Here is a 17407-nt window from a genome sequence, read left to right on the forward strand (position 1 = left end):
AAAAAAAAAAAATATATATATATATATATATATATATATATATATATATATATATATGTATCTGAACTTGATCAATTTGATTATTATATTATACTTTTTTATGGAATGTGTCCCTATTATTTACATGAATTGTTGGGGAACTTTTGCATCTCTGTAGCAGAGTAGAAGTTACTTATGGCACCTGGATGGCTGCTGTGGGCACCAAAGAATTTGTCATACATTATTGGACAGTGTGTGAATTGCATTTTATTTCCCTGTTATTTCTGTTCACTGACAGATAGGAGTGAGATCTGAATGTCTGTTTATAGACCCAATGCTTTGTACATAACTCTTTATGCCGGTTCTTCCTATGTACACAGGCTCTGCATGGACTTTATAGGGGGATGATGATTTGTCACCCACTCTGCAGCTTTCACATAATTAATACATGAACAATAGCCGGATAGATGGTGTGTATTACCAGGAGATCTGATCTAAATACACTTTATTCACACACACAGCCCCCGCCGGCTCTATAGCTCCTGACTGATGCTTAATCCATGGCCAGTTAGGAAACTTTGCAACTCTGTATCCCTGACAATCCAACACCCCCCTGCACAGATCTGATATTATTCTGCTCCTAATATTCACCTGTATATCCCAAAATGCTGCAGATAATAATTAAACATCTTGTACTTGTACAGGACACTGTAATAAATAGATATTATATATTGGTTTTTGTATATTCCCAAACCAAGCAGATTGATAGTTTTCCATATTAAATATACCGGTAATTATTCGCATTTTATTTGCTACTAATATTTTGCATACCTGTAGCATTGCAAATACCACCCAAGTACTGTACACCCTATTCTGATATAGCTTGCTACGATTCGTGTGATATTATAAACACAAAATAGTAAGATATCCCATGTCTTATTGTTATAGATTTAATTTCTTTTATGTGTGATTGCAATGTATATAACACCTGTTGCAGTTTTCTTTTTGTTCTGTTTCTGATCTCTCCCATATTACAAGCCATTCCTCTATTAAGTGGCTGCTGTTATGTTTGAGCGCCCTCTAGTGGTAAGAAAGGGTTAAAACAAGTAAATACAATGGAAATTTGGGAAATTTACTGTACTTCCACCTTTTTCTGTCTTTTTGCAGAGGAAATGATAACTGAAAAAAGCAACCCCAATCACCAATGTATGAAAGATCATCTTTGGTATGTTTTAGTTTATTATTTTAGCTATTTGGTTATATTTACTTTGCCTAAATTAGAGACTTTAGATTAAGTTTCAGATGTCATCAAAAGTATGACAGATGCTGCTTTGCTAATAGGTGGAAGACACATACCAGCCCACAGCTCATTTCATATCTAATAACTACAGGGTTTCAGGTTTTCATGGACATTTATTGGGGGGCTTGACAAGCAATTATGACCCCTGCCAAACTGCTTCAATGTTCCTCTTTAACTATCAGCACATAATAAATTGTACTTTGGTACCTAACTCTCTTCTGCATAAGCCCAAACCCTACTGGTTCTCTTTAAGCTAAGGTTATATTATTGCAAAAAATTTAGTGCTTGGCATTCCCCCATTTTTGATGGTGAACCTAAGCATGCCTCTATCTCCGTGATATTTATGGCCTGGAACCAGAATTCTACCATGACTTCCTGGCTTAAACTGCTGAATACCAATACTTTCATTGTGTACAGAGAATGTGCATGATTTTTTGATTTGTACGAGGTGTTTTAGGTTTGCTGGTACACATTTTAAAATCACCTATGCCTTACTGTATTAAATATGTTACTGCTGTCAGCGGCCAGGGGAGTGGATAGAGATTGAGGTGAGAAATTAGCTGTTGACTTTTGGCGAATGGGAAACTTGTATATCAGTAAATACTATTTCATTTGCTTAGACTGTATGTTTTATGAAAAATTTGAGTGTATCACTATCTTTACCTACTTGGGGGAGTGAACGGTGTACTAAGGGTTGTTGAACAGCAAAGAATACCTTTAATGGAAATATTTAAGAATGACAATGTGATAATTCTGTTTGTATGGCGTAATTTGAGAAAGAAAATGTAATCTATTACTGTGATTGACCCCTATTTGTATCACAATAATCCATCCACACTGGGCCTGATTTTCTAAAAATTTGGAAGCACTGACTTCAGCCACAGGGAGGTTTGTGCAAATACCAGTTATTGAAATTTTTATTCCATACTGTACTCTAGTATAGGGAATCTTATACTCCTGTTGGTGCTTGAGCTTTTTAATCATCCACCGTATAGAGTGCAGTACAGTCTTTTTTAATGAAGCTTTATTAGTATATATATTCTGTTGATTTAATGGTTTTGTTTTTTTTTTCTAGTATGCACATTCAAAAATGTTAACAGCTATTAGATGCCACATTCTAAAATCAGTAGAAGAAATTACATTATATGTTGCATATAAATATATTAGCTACAGCCCCGAATACTGACTTTATGTTGACCCCCGAACAAGATTAGGTGTTTTAGGTTTCCTCATCGGCATACTTGTAATTAACAAATGACTCCAAAATTATTGAAGCAAGAGCATCAGCATACCAGATGGCAACTAGCCGTTTTAGAAGGAGATCATTTATGGTAGGCCTAATTCTTCCCTCTGTAGAGGTTTAATGTCCTCAACACCTAACATGGACAAACCTTTATTTGTGATAAATTAAAATAAGGATTCTGAATTCAAAAGAAACACAGGGGTACCCTAAGCTCTATAGGATTCCTAATTGATAACCTTACCCTTTATTTTAGTTTTCTAACCCAATACCTGACAAGAATAGATGCAGAATTGATTTTAGACAAGAGTTAGTAGTTTATGGGGGGCTCATAGGCTACTGATAGTGCCAGCACTCTCCTGCGCAGCACAACTAGTAAATCCTATGCATATGTGTGTTTAAATGTACAAGTTGTTTTGAGTTTGCCTGACATTTTTCATTTAGTGCCCACTAATCAGTAATCATTTTCCAGTTACATATAGTTAGCCTACAAAATAATTATTGAAAAGTGATCACTGCATTTAGCAATAAATGCATTGCAAAACCAAAACAAGGTATCAAGCAAAAGGTTCTGATTTTTTACCTGTCCCCGATTTTGTTTTTTTGTACTTTTTTAGTCTGTTTAACTGCAGTAGCTATGGTCAGCCTCTGTTAGAAAAGAATTTGCACTGTTTTAATGAATAATTCCTTCAACTAGTAGCACTGTCTTTTTAAAGAAACAATTCGATATACACATATAAAGACAAAATATAAAATATATGATGTAGTCTGTAACATAGTTGTATTAACTGTTATGCTGCCACATACTTTTCTATCCATTTTTGTGCTCTGCCCCAATCAAAGTAAGTCAGTGTCACACTGGACATTAACACTGTTATAGGGTGAACAAAGGCTGTTTTTTTTCAACTTTCTTAAACAGACCAAGCTGTTCAGCAAAAGTCCATCTAACAGTTGCCTCACCAAAGGTGCTGCTGTCCAAGGGTGGCTACGTTCCTCCTCCGTAACTACAGTGCACTGAGTGTAGTGAGTGCTACCCCAGGACAAAAAATGAGTTTATGCCCATTAAAAAAAAGTCTAAAACAAGTAACATCTAAGGACTGGTGAGCTGCGGTATATTCATTTTTTGTTCTTGAGCTTAGAGTGAAGTCTTGTTCTTACGAAGTGAATTCTCACATATTTTGTATCTCCAATTTGTGACTGTGTTTTGCTTGTAAATGCTTTAAAAACTAACTCTTGGCAGAAATGTTTTAATCTGTTGCAGTGGCTATCCCACCCCAATGCTTATAGCTTGTTGGAGATGGTAGAATCACAGTAAAAAATTACTTCAGCTGCTAGCTCTTTTCTACCACTGTGCTAGACCACACAGCTATTTTAGAAGCCTCTGTGCCCTCTGGACTGCTGGCATCATTACTTTTAGTGCATCGGTATGTCTTGTGCTTTACCAAGACCTCACCCACAAACCAGGGCATTGTGCACAGGAGAAATAACCCAACAACTGCAGGAGTGAGTAAGGTATGCTTTACTTCAGGTTTCCTAGTCCACATGAACATTTGACCCTTGCAGTGGGAAGAAGACCCAGTGCAAAGGTAAAAAACTTTTCCCAGAGTTCAGGTTTACAATACCTTTTTCCCCAAAACTACTGTTTCTTCAGTGCTCTATGTTCACACTTGAGAAACAGACACATTCTTTATCACAAGCTTCCTTACCCAGACTTGTATCGGAGAGGTGGAGGGGATAGTCACTGGTTAGGCCTTTAGTGTCCCATTGATGACACAGGACACTATGTCATAAGCTGTTTTTTACATTACTTATTGCCAGCTTCAGATCGCTGATAGGTATCCATCAAATTTCTTATCACTTGGATCTTTAAGGCCTGGCATGTTTTGTCTTGATGTTATTCTCAGTTTGGCTCCCAGGGTATGCTAGATTTTGTGATTCTTTTTGAAGCTAGAAAATATTTAATATCTGGTAATAGGAATGGACTACAACCCGTAGTAGAACCTACAATTATAGAAGGTCAGCTTTGGTTATCAGTTTGCCTGAATTCACCATTATCCCTAAATGGGTAAATTACATATTTTACTAAATACCATTTTGTACTTGTGTTACTATTGTTAGGGGCATCTTAATGTAGTCTGTAAGTTCTTTCTGTTTCTGTGTGCATTTCTTCAATTCCTGTGTACAAAAAAAAACACAAATACCAGTCTAAAACTGCACTTACCTGTAACATGTGTGTGTTTCTATGCTGCTGAATGTTTCAAATGTACAGATGGGTGTAAGGCCAAAGGGAAAGGTTCAATTAAACTGCACTGTCCTCAGGAGCTCATCAATGCACTCACTAAGTAGGCCAGATATTTATTTAGGGACGACTTGTATTGGGGGTAATATGTTCCAAAGTTTGTTTTATGGTGTGAAGTGTCAATGAAGTGAACAACTGTTTTATAGGCTGGATGTTCAGCATGGAGGTGAGGTTGCAGCATGGTTGGGACTTCCTCATGCCAGCGAGCCTCGGGGAAGATACTACATGTACAGTTGTGTTCAAAATAATAGCAGTGTAATAAAGTTCAAAATCCTTATAATATCTTTTATTTCAATGCAAACAAATACATTGGCAACACCGTGCATTCCATTCCAAAATTAAAACATGCGGAAAAAAATAATCAAATTTGTATTATTTCTGTGTTATTAAGTGAAAAAAAGAGAATATTAGGCTGTTCAAAAGAATAGCAGTGTCTACATTCTTCTTACAAACTCAAAAATTCACTGTATAAACTGAAAATGTTTCAATATTTATTAATTATTTTAAAACAATGTTTTCATATTTAGTTGTATAACCACTCTTTTCTGAGAACTGCTGCATATCTGTTTTGCATGCAGTCAAACGATTTCTGGCATCTGTGAACAGGTATTCCAGCTAAGGATTACATTCTACAATTCTTCTGCATTTCTTGGTTTTGATTCAGAAACGGCATTTTTTATGTCACCCCACAAGGTTTCTTTTGGATTGAACTGGTCACCCCATAACATCAGTCTTGTTGATCTGGAACCAAGATGTTGCTTACATTGGGAAACAATTTTGAAGAAATTTTTTGTTGATTTCAATTTTTAAGCTTATTTACACTAAAATAGGTATGCTTATTATGAAAGTGCAGTTAATTTTCTTCTATCACATCAGGTTTTTTCTCTACCGCTTATAATAATGCGATTACTCTAGCGTGGATTTGTACAGGCTATTCATTTACACACAAGACAGTGTGGTCAGAGGTTGTGCGCTGCTTAACGTAGTGAACAAGCAAAATGTATTTTTCTACTTACACACGTAATTAATATCTTCCAGTTCATGTCTGGCTCTGCTGTTTCTCGTCGTAAGTGCCTAACCAACCCTGATTAATTTTGTTATATCTGTGGCAGTTTCACCATTCCCAGTCAAAGGGTGAACATCAGCACATCTGTAAGGCAAGCCTAATAGGCATATTTCAAAGTTAAACTTGGTGATCAAGATAAGCCCTGGGCCCTTATAAGGCGTGCAAACAGTGTGTGGAGGGTTTATGGATGTGAACAAAGGGAACACGTGATAAGATGCCATTTGGTATACCTATGGTTTGGCAAGAGCCAGGAGATCATTTTAGTGACTGTTACTTTTTATAGTGAAAACTTGTTATAACAGGTTATAACAAGAAAAATAAATGTAACAGAGTATCCTAGTCTACCATCGGCTATACGCCCAGAGGCTCATTCAGATGGAATCCCAGTGCCGGTTTTCGTTACACCACCCTCTCTTGAAGAACATGATTATGGTGATGAACTAGGTGACAACAATGATGAAGAGTTTGAAATTGAAGAGGATGCTGTTTGTAAGGGATTTGATCAGCATGAGTTGAGTGATTTGGCACGTGATTTGTGACTATCAAAAAAGGCTTCAGATCTCCTAGCATCAAGACTGCGTGAGAAAAACTTACTTGAAAAAGGAACGAAGGTATCGTACTTTAGAACTGACAGTGGCTTTGTTTATTGCCATAACACACCTGGTTTAATGGAGGAATTGGGAATTCCTGTCTATACCTCAACTGAATGGCGACTATTCATCGATACCTCAAAGCGGAGCTTAAAGTGTATCCTCCTTCACAATCGCAATATATTTGGGTCGGTCCCAATTGGCCATTCAGTTTCTCTTTGTGAAGAAAATGGAGACATAAAGAGAGTCATTGAGTTGTTGCAATATCACCAACACAATTGGGTCATCTGTGTTGACCTTAAAATATTATGCTTCCTTCTTGGTCAGCAACGCGGATACACCAAGTATCCCTGTTATCTGTGCATGTGGGACAGCAGAGCTCGTGAGAGGCATTGGGTGGAAAGGAATTGGCCTCCAAGATCTGCCCTAAAACCAGGCGATCCAAACATTCTACATGAGCCACTTGTTGATAGAAAATTATATTCCCGCCTCTGCATATGAAACTGGGTCTGATGAAGCAGTTTGTTAAAGGTATGCCAACTGAAGGAGACTGTTTTCAAGTACCTCATTTTGGCATTTCTAGCCTGTCATTTGAAAAATAAAAGGCCGGTGTATTTGATGGCCCACAGATTCAGCAGCTCATCAAAGATGAACATTTTATCATGACAAGAATGCTTGGTTATCATTCAATGCCGTTGTCAAGGACTTTCTTGGAAACACACGAGCAAATAATTACACAGAAATTGTCCAGCAACCCTTGGAGAGCTACAAAGTGCTTGGTTGCAATATGAGCATCAAGGTACATTTTCTATGTAACCATATATCCGTCTCCAATGTCTCCAGTTCTAGGTGATCCTGGATTCCCCCTGGGCCAGACTGACCCAGTATTTCGCCAATCGCGTGCTTTGGGCATGTATAGAATATCCCATTTCATGCACAATGGGGAATGCCAACATATTCTGACCCTACAAACGGAAAGGGATCTCCCTTCCTTGTCGCCCTGGCGCCACATACAACTCACTTATGTTCTGAGATCCTTGCCGCGGCCCAATACAATAGCCCGATCGCTTCTTCCTCTAGAGGAGTTGTGTGCAACTGGTCAACCTGTACGGGGCACACTTTCCCATGCCTATCAAACCCTGTTATCTGTATATACGCCAGAACTCCCTTTATTTGTATCCCAAAGAGAAGCTGATTTGGACACTTGTTTAACTGAAGCCCAGAGAGATATGTTACTTCATTTCTGTCATAAGGCATCCATTTGCAACAAATATCAGGAAACCAACTACAAGTTGGCCCATCGCTGGTACAGGACACCGAAGCTTGCTACGATTTTCCCGGGGTCGGATATCACCTGCTGGAGATGTGGCGACACACAGGGTAAGCTACTGCATGTTTTCTGGGAATGCTCAAAATTGCAGTTTTATTTGAGTTCGGTAGCTAATAATATCTTAAGCTTACAGAAGTGGATATAAGGGGCAATCCGGCACTGGCACTTCTTCATGTTTCGGACATGTCCCGCAGGTGCTATAGTAACTCTCACCTTCTCAATGCAGCTAAGGCCTGTATCCCAGCCTTATGGAAGAATACTGCCCCTCCGACGGTAATACATTGGTTGCAAAGGGTTGCTGATATATATCACATGGAGGATATGATATCCACTGACGCTAAGAAAGCGGAAAAATTTGCACAGACTTGGTACCACTGGATCCACTTTATCACTACTGAGGAATATTGCCGTTTGTTACGACCACCAGCCTAGATACCTGAGTATTCTGGGATGGATGCCTAATTGCATTCTGCCACTGTTTCAGAGATGTGATTGATTCTATAGCTGGTCAATGGCCACTTTAACCCCCCCCCATCTCCCCCCCTTCCTTCTTCCCTTTTTCTCTTCCTCTTTTTTTTTTTTTATTCTTACCTTCTTTTTTTAATTAGTTACTTTGTTTGTTCTTCTTTTATTTTTATTTTCTTATAAAAATGTTTTTGAAAAGCTTAAGATATCATGGTTCCTGCTACTTATGTTTTCAATTACAATGTTTGTATTTCTATGCGGTTGGCCGTTAAGCCACAAGCTTGAAGATATGTATTGTAAAGCTGCGTACACACTTCCAATTTTTGTCGTTGGAAAGGATCTTTCACGATCCTTTCCAACGACAAGGGAGTGCACGATGCATGAACGGTGCTGTACATACAGCACCGTTCATGCTCTATGGAGAGGGGAGGGGGAGAGCGACGGAGCGGCACCCTGCTGCGCGCTCTCCCCTTCCCTTTCATTAGGATCGGCTGTCGTCCATCGTCCGTGGATCCGGCAGGTCGGTCGTCCGGATGATGGACGACACCGACTGTACACACGGCAGATTTTCGCCCGATAATTGGCCGATGCCGATTATCGGGCGATAAAAATCTGACGTGTGTACGTAGCTTTAGAACCTAACCTTGCTGTCTGTTCTTTTTTGAACTATATGTTACAACCACTTTATTTTATTTTCTTTGTATGTACCTTGATAACTTTTAATAAAAATAATTTATAAAAAAAAAAAAAGGTACATTTTCTGCATAGCCATCTTTCTAACTTCCCAGAAAACCTTGGTGCAGTCAGTGATGAGCAAGGTGAATGATTCCACCAATTTTCATTTGTATTTGTACGTTTTTTGACAAAAATGAAGGCTACCATGTAGTGTAAAAAATGGATGTGATAGCAAAAAAACTGGGGTCATTTCTGGATTCACCACCCAAAAATTTGTAAAAAACAAGTGTAAGATCTAATTCAACAAAAAATGCATTCCCGAGTGTTCATTACTGGTGTGTTTGGGGTCGTTGTTTTGTTGAAACACTCATTTCTAGGGCATTTCCTCTTCAGTATAACGCAACATGACCTCTTCAGGTATTTTAATGTATTCAATCTGATCCATGATGCCTGGAATGCAAAATATAGGTCTAACAACACAGTATGAGAAACATCCCAAAGTCATGATGCTTGCTTCACTATCTTCAGTGTATTGTGGTTTGAATTTAGTATTTGGGAGTCATTTGCTTGTGGTGTGACAATATTAAATAATTGCTGGTATTGTTTTTATGTTTTCTAACTGTTCTTTATTTTGTAAAGACTAAACACTTCACAAATATGAGAAACATTCTAAATAATTTAGGAATACTTTTTATAAATTCATTAATTTCACTTTTTTTGAATTGAGGCCCTAGAGTTTCCAAGCATTTTAAAGTAGCTAAGTTCAATTTTTTTTTAGAGGCGACAGGGGCAGCAAACTACCCTTGGATGCTGCATGCAATGTCCAAAAAATATGTGCAGCTAAACATCTGGCATAAAAATGATCATGAAATTATGAATAAACCCATTCCGTCCATGGTTGAACATTTTTGCAAGGTTTTGAGCAGTAATACCACTTGTCTGGCTTGTCATGTCCTTGGCAGAAATTTAATTTAAAAATATTACACTTAGCTTTACTTTTGCAGAGACTTCAATCTCTTTACAATCGGATTTTTTTCATCCCACTCTATCCTGGGTTCTTTCCTTGTTCCGTCACGGAGGGACAAAAAGGCGCATAATAAACTGCTGTTCTATAGATGCGAGTACAATGCCGCTACTACAATTCCCGCCATCGCTCGTGTCTCTAGACCAGCGGCCTCTCTGCCTACGCGTGGCCCCGCATTTTATAGACGCAAATGATGCCGGCAATTGTAGTAGCGGCAACCTGTCTATTGAACAGCAGACTATGCGTGGACCCCGCAGAGTTTATACTGACGCATAAACGTAACAATCGGGAATTATCATAGAGCTATTGCTATATTAATTGTTTTACTGTGCCAGAGAATGCAATGTGAAACAAAATGAATGCAGCAATTCATTTGGTTTCACATTGCATTCTCTGGCAAAGTAAAACAATTAATCTCAATAAGAAGAAACAAGAACACATGAGAAGAGCACGCAGTAATATGCAGTGGATTGATCTAAATAATATAGATCAATCCACTGCATGCTCTTCTCATGTGTTCTTGTTTCTTCTTATTAAGATTAATTGTTTTTTCAATAAATGTCAAGTCTTGGTCTAAGTTTTTAATTTCGTCCCTCTGTGTATTTGCGTTTGACACCCCTGGTCACCCTTTTTATAATGTTAAAAATGTCATGATAAGTCTGTTTCAAGGTTTACCTGAATTGAACTCTGCAGGTCTCTTTCATCTTAAAGACATTTGTATGTTCTCCTTTAAAACCTGCCCAGCTACAAAACGTTTTTCATGTTTCCACTTCCCTATTTCTGACAGTCTACAAGCAAGAAGTTGCAATATGTTGGGACTGAGATGGGACATCTTAGAGCAGGCATGTCCAAAGTCCGGCCCGAGAGCCGACTGCGGCCCGTGTTCAGATTTCCACCGGCCCGCAGCCTCTGTCAAAAAATCAATAATATGCGGCCCGCCAGCACTGTTGACCACTGTATAAAATACACGCGTACAAAAAAGCTATTTTTTATTTCATTAGATATTATCGGCCGGGTACTCGTCCCGCATAATCGGCAGGACGGGAGTCCCCATGTGTGCACAGGGAATCTCCTACGTTATTATAGTAGGCGTGTGCTGTGTGGGACCCGCACGGACCACGCCCACTCTGATTCTAAGAATGTGCTCTGCATAGACCCCGTACTGACACCGGACTCCGTGCAAAAGGAATCCCCAACACATTTTCACCTCACCAAATCTGGCCCACTTTCCACTTTGACCAAAATTTGGACACCCCTGTCTTAGAGACAAAGTAAAATTTTGTAGCATGTTTTAGAGATAGAGATATTTTGAGTTGGTAATATTCTGGAAGTGAGAGAATCTCAGTAATGGGACTTCTCGGATACAAAATAAAAATATGTAGCTAAACATCCCTCAGATTAATCTATTCTATATTTATCTATTTATCTTTGTACTCTGCTGCTTCTTAGTCCATCATTCATCAGATCACCAGTCTTAAGTGTGTAGGCCTGACATAAAGATACAAATTATATTCATTCTGCCAAAATGGCCCTTTCTACTCAATGACCAAGCAAGAACAAGAAATTGTAATTAGGTCTTGGGGAAAAGATCAGCTGTATATACCCTACTAACTATTACTGGTGACTAGAACTTTACAATGCCCTCTTTTGCCATTTTAATTATTTAATGTACAGCGCTTCAAAATATGTTGGCGCTATATAAATCCTGTTTTTATTAATTAATAATAATAATTAGCAACATCAATCAACATAATATTATACAAGAAACAAATTAGTAGAATAATGGGTATCAGAATGCAATTTATTTTCTCAAATGGCAAATAAATTAGGACAAATTCTTCTTTTATTTAGGCCAGATTGCTATTATGGGATTATGGGATATAACATTATGGGATGTTGTGTGACCATATGGAATAATTAGTGGTATTAGTATGATATTTGACTGTTTTTAGTTTAAATGAAAGAACCATCTGTTTGAAAGCTATAAATTACATGCTGTATAGAATTATGACTATGTGCTAATAGCTCCATTTCTGAATTATCAGGAAATGGCAATTGTTGTTACATTATTATTTCAGCCATTTCTGGACAGTATAGACAAGGCAATGTCATGTGAAATCATTATAGCTGGTAATAGTCCTATTATTTGAAAAGGGATCTTACATTTGAAACAAATATGTGTACTTAGTAGAGAACTTTCTTTTACATTATGAAGACTTGACATGGTGTTACATCTGTTTATCATGATCCCAGATTATATAGGAAGAGGTGGGCTGCGAGAGGATTGGCTACATCATGTATGTATGTACTTGAATAAAGTGGAAGTTGGTGGGGGAAAACAAAAAAGATTTTCAGTATACAAGTAAGATATCGCTTAAATATAAATGCTTGCTGAAACTCTTGTTTGTAATTTTTAGTTATGGAGATTTATATAAAACTGGTAATGGTAATCATTTACCTTCCTTATTTATTATTTTTGCCTAGTTATCATTGAGCTTTTCATCTTTAGATGACTAAAGGCCAGAAGTATATCCACCATAATGGAAACATGTCTATCTATAAGGGAAAGCGGGGCATGATAAAAGGAGTTCAAGAAATACAAAACCATCTTCAGCATTTTCATTTGTTTATCTCTTCAGTTAAAAAAGAAAGCTGTGAATATAAAGCACAAATAATGCTTCATTTATTAAGTCAAACTAGCACAAGTTCTTTTATATATATAAATAGCTGGAACCAGTATTTATCAGCCTGGTGACGGTGGGATTTGAACTGCAGATGAACTCTCAATGGATTTCTTTTGCACTCACGTGCCTCCAATCAGCTGTGACTGCGGTTCCTACGGTCACTGGGCTGTACTTATTGATAATTTCATTGACAGCTCTAGCGTCATCAGGATTTTCCTTTCCTCAGCCAATCACAGAGCGCTAGAGGTGAATGAATGGGGAGACTTGTCCTCAATTAACCTCTAGTGCCCGGGGACCTGTAAAAAAATAAAAGTTAGTTACACAATTCACGCACATTCGATAAATATACTTTAACATTAAAGCCTCTTTTATTTTTTTACACATATTTTTACATACGAATTTACGAAGTCGAATCCCGTGTTTTTCGGGTTGGATCTATCCGAATTCGAACAGCCATATTCGGGTCGAATATAAGCTGTCCTTTTTTTTTTTTATTTTTTTACCTCTGAGCTAATTTATTAGTTATATAATCTCTCTTTGCTGTGAAAGCTACCGGTAGCAAAGGTGTATGCTCTGCCTGTGTGTATTATGGCTCCCAATAGGGGGGCACCCTGTTGGTCCAGAGCAGACATAAATTTGTTCAGTAGTTTGGGCGAGTATTTTTTTTTTTATTTTATTATTTGCACTTGATGCACAAAACCCTCCTGCAATGAACTGTGATTATTTACTGCTTTTGCTGAATAAAACTGCAGGACAACCTGCTTGGATTTTTGGACTGTTCCTGGTCCAACCCTAAAAAATGTATAATATTAGAGAATGTTATCTAGGACAGTGCCAAGGTAATTGTAAAAAATCCTTTACACCTTCCTACAGTCCTCCTGTATAATTTTCTGGGGTTTAGTGCTTCTGTTGACGGATTTGCTTAGGCTGAGATTATATCATATGCCTGAAGTAAGTGGAAGGAAAGCATTTTTCAGTCTTTCTTCCACCAGAACAACATTGTAACTTTGTAACAATAATTAGATGTTGCATCAAGAAACCAGGATTTCTAACATTTCCTGCATGTAGATGCTGATACTGGATGATGTCTAAACAAAGATGACTTTGAACTTCTAGTGAGAAAAGCAAAGAAAGGCATTGTTGTAGGTAGTAATGTGATCTCCTTGAGAGTTGATAAATACCTTTAGGCGGTACATGTTCACATTACTTATCATGTATGTACTTGACATGAGAAGTTATATCTGATGCTAGCTCTGATTTAAGTATAACAACTGACATCAGCTTCAACCTTTATGTAGATAACATTATGAAAAGCATTATTCAGTTGCGGCTCTATAAAGGAAAGCCAGAGTTTACATGTCTGTGTTACATATCACACTGAATTTTTGTTTATTTTCCTTTGAATATATAGACTAGTCATGCAAGAACACATGGCAGATTAGTAAGCATAATGCTACGGGGAATATTATAGCTACTTTAAAACAAATGCCAACGTCTCCGCTTATGGTGATAGCACATCCTGTTTCAGATCTGTAGTTAAATCCATATGTCTTCATTTCATTTCCTAATGCAATTTACTACATAGACATGGTCCAAGTGTTTTTTATTGATTTTTAGTCTGTTATACAATATATTTAATATTTGGTCTTTCCATGGTACTTTAATTCTGTCAACCCCAGTTCCACAATAGCTCATAACACTTAGACACATTTTCAGAACCAGCAAATTTGGGTCCACTTGGGTCCTCTTAGCACTGCAATGTTCGACAATAGCTGCAGCTTTGCTATTGCAGAACTTAACCACTGGCCCAGCCTGTCCTATCAATAATTAAAGAAAGCCCCTAGCTCCATTCACTACTAATTATCTAATTACTTTCAACTCCAACTTTGGGCTATTTTTAATACTGATTTTTTTTCTATGCTGTGAGTATACAATGTCATCTATCTGCCCTAAGGAGATCATCATATCACATGAATTTACAGCAGAATTTAGGTTGGCAATGGATTCCAACCTATTGTACAATATATTTCAGTGCTTCAGTTTACCAAATGGATCAGTGCATTACAAAATATTAATATAATATATATATATATTTCTTACTTCTCTTAGTAGGATTGAAATTGAAATCCTAACAGCACCATCTTCTCAGGTATAACTGTTTGTGTTCTCTGCTGAAAGATTCAAGTGTAGCATTGAAATTGTCTACCCTCTGAAATGTCTTACCTGGACAGTTAGAGGCTGGTCCCTGGTTAGGGGCTTACCTGGAAGGTTAGGTTCTGGGTAGACTGGGAACTGGGTGTTTGTGGGCTGGGGGTGGTTGTAGGAGGGGAATAAAGTGGAACTAAAGTACCACTTGGAACAATTGGCGATCAGGCAGGTGGTTACTGCAGAAAGCAACAGGCGATGTCCATTCTGCAATAACTGTTCTTACTTGCTTGATTGCCTCCAAGCTGTCAAATTTCGCTGAGCTGCGTTTGTTGCCTGGGATACTGGGCAATCCTGGCTTCCCTTGCGCATGCTGGGAAGGAATGAACTCATGCGGGCCTATGTGGGAGTTACCTCATCCTGGCCCAGCCAATCAAGATGGCCAAAGATTAAATTCAGGAATGGAAGAAAAAGATGATGGTGGTACCCTGCGGCAGAATGGGAACAGGTGAGTATTTGGTAGCTTTCCTCAATGAGTTGATAATTTAAGATACCTTTAGTATCTTAGTAGTTCACCCACATAAGTATAAGAAAAACGGAAAAAATGGGTATTATAATAAAATCAGATCTCACAATACAATACATTTCATATGTTATAAACACATCAAACTCATATAGTAGGAAAATGACAAAGCATCAACTGTTTGTTGGTCAAAGTAATTGGCACTGGACAGTAAATAGCTAACAATGGGTGATTTGCCCAAAGACAAATTCATAAATTACAGTATCCGCATATTGGAGTTCGCAAGCGTGAGACTGCAAAAACCTGCCGCGTTTCGCCCGACACAGGCTTCCTCAGGGGTGGTCGCACAAATGTGGGGTACTGTTAGGTACTGAAACAATGACAATAAAACATATACAAATTCATTGATTATTTGAATGATTTTTGATGATTATTTCGTTAGGTTTAGGACTGTTCCTCAATCTATCTCTATGCTACTTCTGTCACTGTATTTTTCTTTGCGCAAACCCCCTATTGCTAGCTATTTACTGTCTAGTGCCAATTACTTTGGCTAACAAACAGTTGATGCTTTGTATTTTCCTACTATATGAGTTTGATGTGTTTATAATATATGAAATGTAGTGTATTGTGCGATCTGATCATTAATACAATACCAATTTTGCCATAAGAACCCCTTCTTTCTGTTTTTCTGAAACTAGGCATTTGCCCAGGCCCCCTACCTTCTCCAGCGTCCCAGACAGAGAGACAGTGGTGTTGGGAGCCAGAATGTTCTGCAATTGGGGTCCACGCTTTGTAGTTGCCAGGGACCTTTTTTGTCCTTGCTTTCCTTTTTTATGGTAACAGCTTTGCAAGGTGTTAAGAAAATAGTACAGACAACAATAAAACAACATTAAAAAAGAGCAATTCCCTGCAGTCCCAAGATACCCAAATACAAAAGCATACAACTTAATCTTCATCTTTTTCTGACATATGCCTCAGATTCACTTTAAAACCTGTAGCTAAATCATAAATCAGTTACAAAATGTACATTCTATATATGCAGAAATTATCACAGGTTATCACAAGAATATACTTTTGTGCATGTTGCATAGGACATGTTTGCTCAGGACATCTTTGGATTGAAAATTCTATTGAATCAGGTTTACAAAGGCAGTAACAAACTAATGTAACCCTTTAGAGAATTGTGCCAAAATATATACGTTTCTGTAGAGGAGTTGCCCATCTAAAAGGTAAATCTCATTTGAGATAGGTAATGGTAGGTTTATAAATCTCTATCTTCTTCAGTTTCTTTACCTTTCCATTAGCAAGACATCTCCTCATTAGTTTGTACTGCCACCTTTTTCCACAAGTTGTGGTTTGGGAAATGAATCCTTCTATTTACATGATGGAAAGGCCATCCAAGGAATTTGTGTAGTATAACGAGAAAGCACAAATTAAAATGAGTCACATTTGGTACTGTTTTTACTATTTCTCAGTCGATCTCCAGTATCTAACCATGCTGTCCTATCACATACACCAGAGAGCTCATTATAATGCTACTGCTTTGCTGTTTGCTGAGAACTGATATTCATCTTCATGACAAATACAGCTGTATAGAACTCAATGTTGGGTCCTAGGTTTCCATTTTATCAAGGTGTCAGATCGTTATCATCAATGTGACACCATCATTTGGACTTTTGAGGTTAAGGGACATAAGAAGCTGCATGCGATTCGTATTCTCACCAACTATATAAAACTGAATTATCAGTCTTGTCTGGGATTGGTTTTGAGCAATATGAGCAGATGTAAAAATGAACTAGCAAATGTTTCCTTACAGGGTTATTCATCAGACCTAGAAAAGGTATTAGTTTTAAAAGTGGGGTGGCAAGGGGGCATTTATCAATTTTATCACATGTAGAGCTAATGCTAAACAGGAACAGTATGGGGCGGTTTTACGCTGCAGCCCTATTGACAGAATAAAACCTGTCCCTGACCACTTTGTAATTGTCTGTCTGTTTAAGTTAAAATCAGTCTTCTCTAAGTTGCTAAATGTTCTATTGGGGTCTATTTATAAAACAGGAGAATCCAACATTTCCTCAAACATTTCC

This window comes from Pyxicephalus adspersus, chromosome 10 (genome assembly GCF_032062135.1).
Source record: "Pyxicephalus adspersus chromosome 10, UCB_Pads_2.0, whole genome shotgun sequence".
NCBI lineage: Eukaryota > Metazoa > Chordata > Amphibia > Anura > Pyxicephalidae > Pyxicephalus > Pyxicephalus adspersus.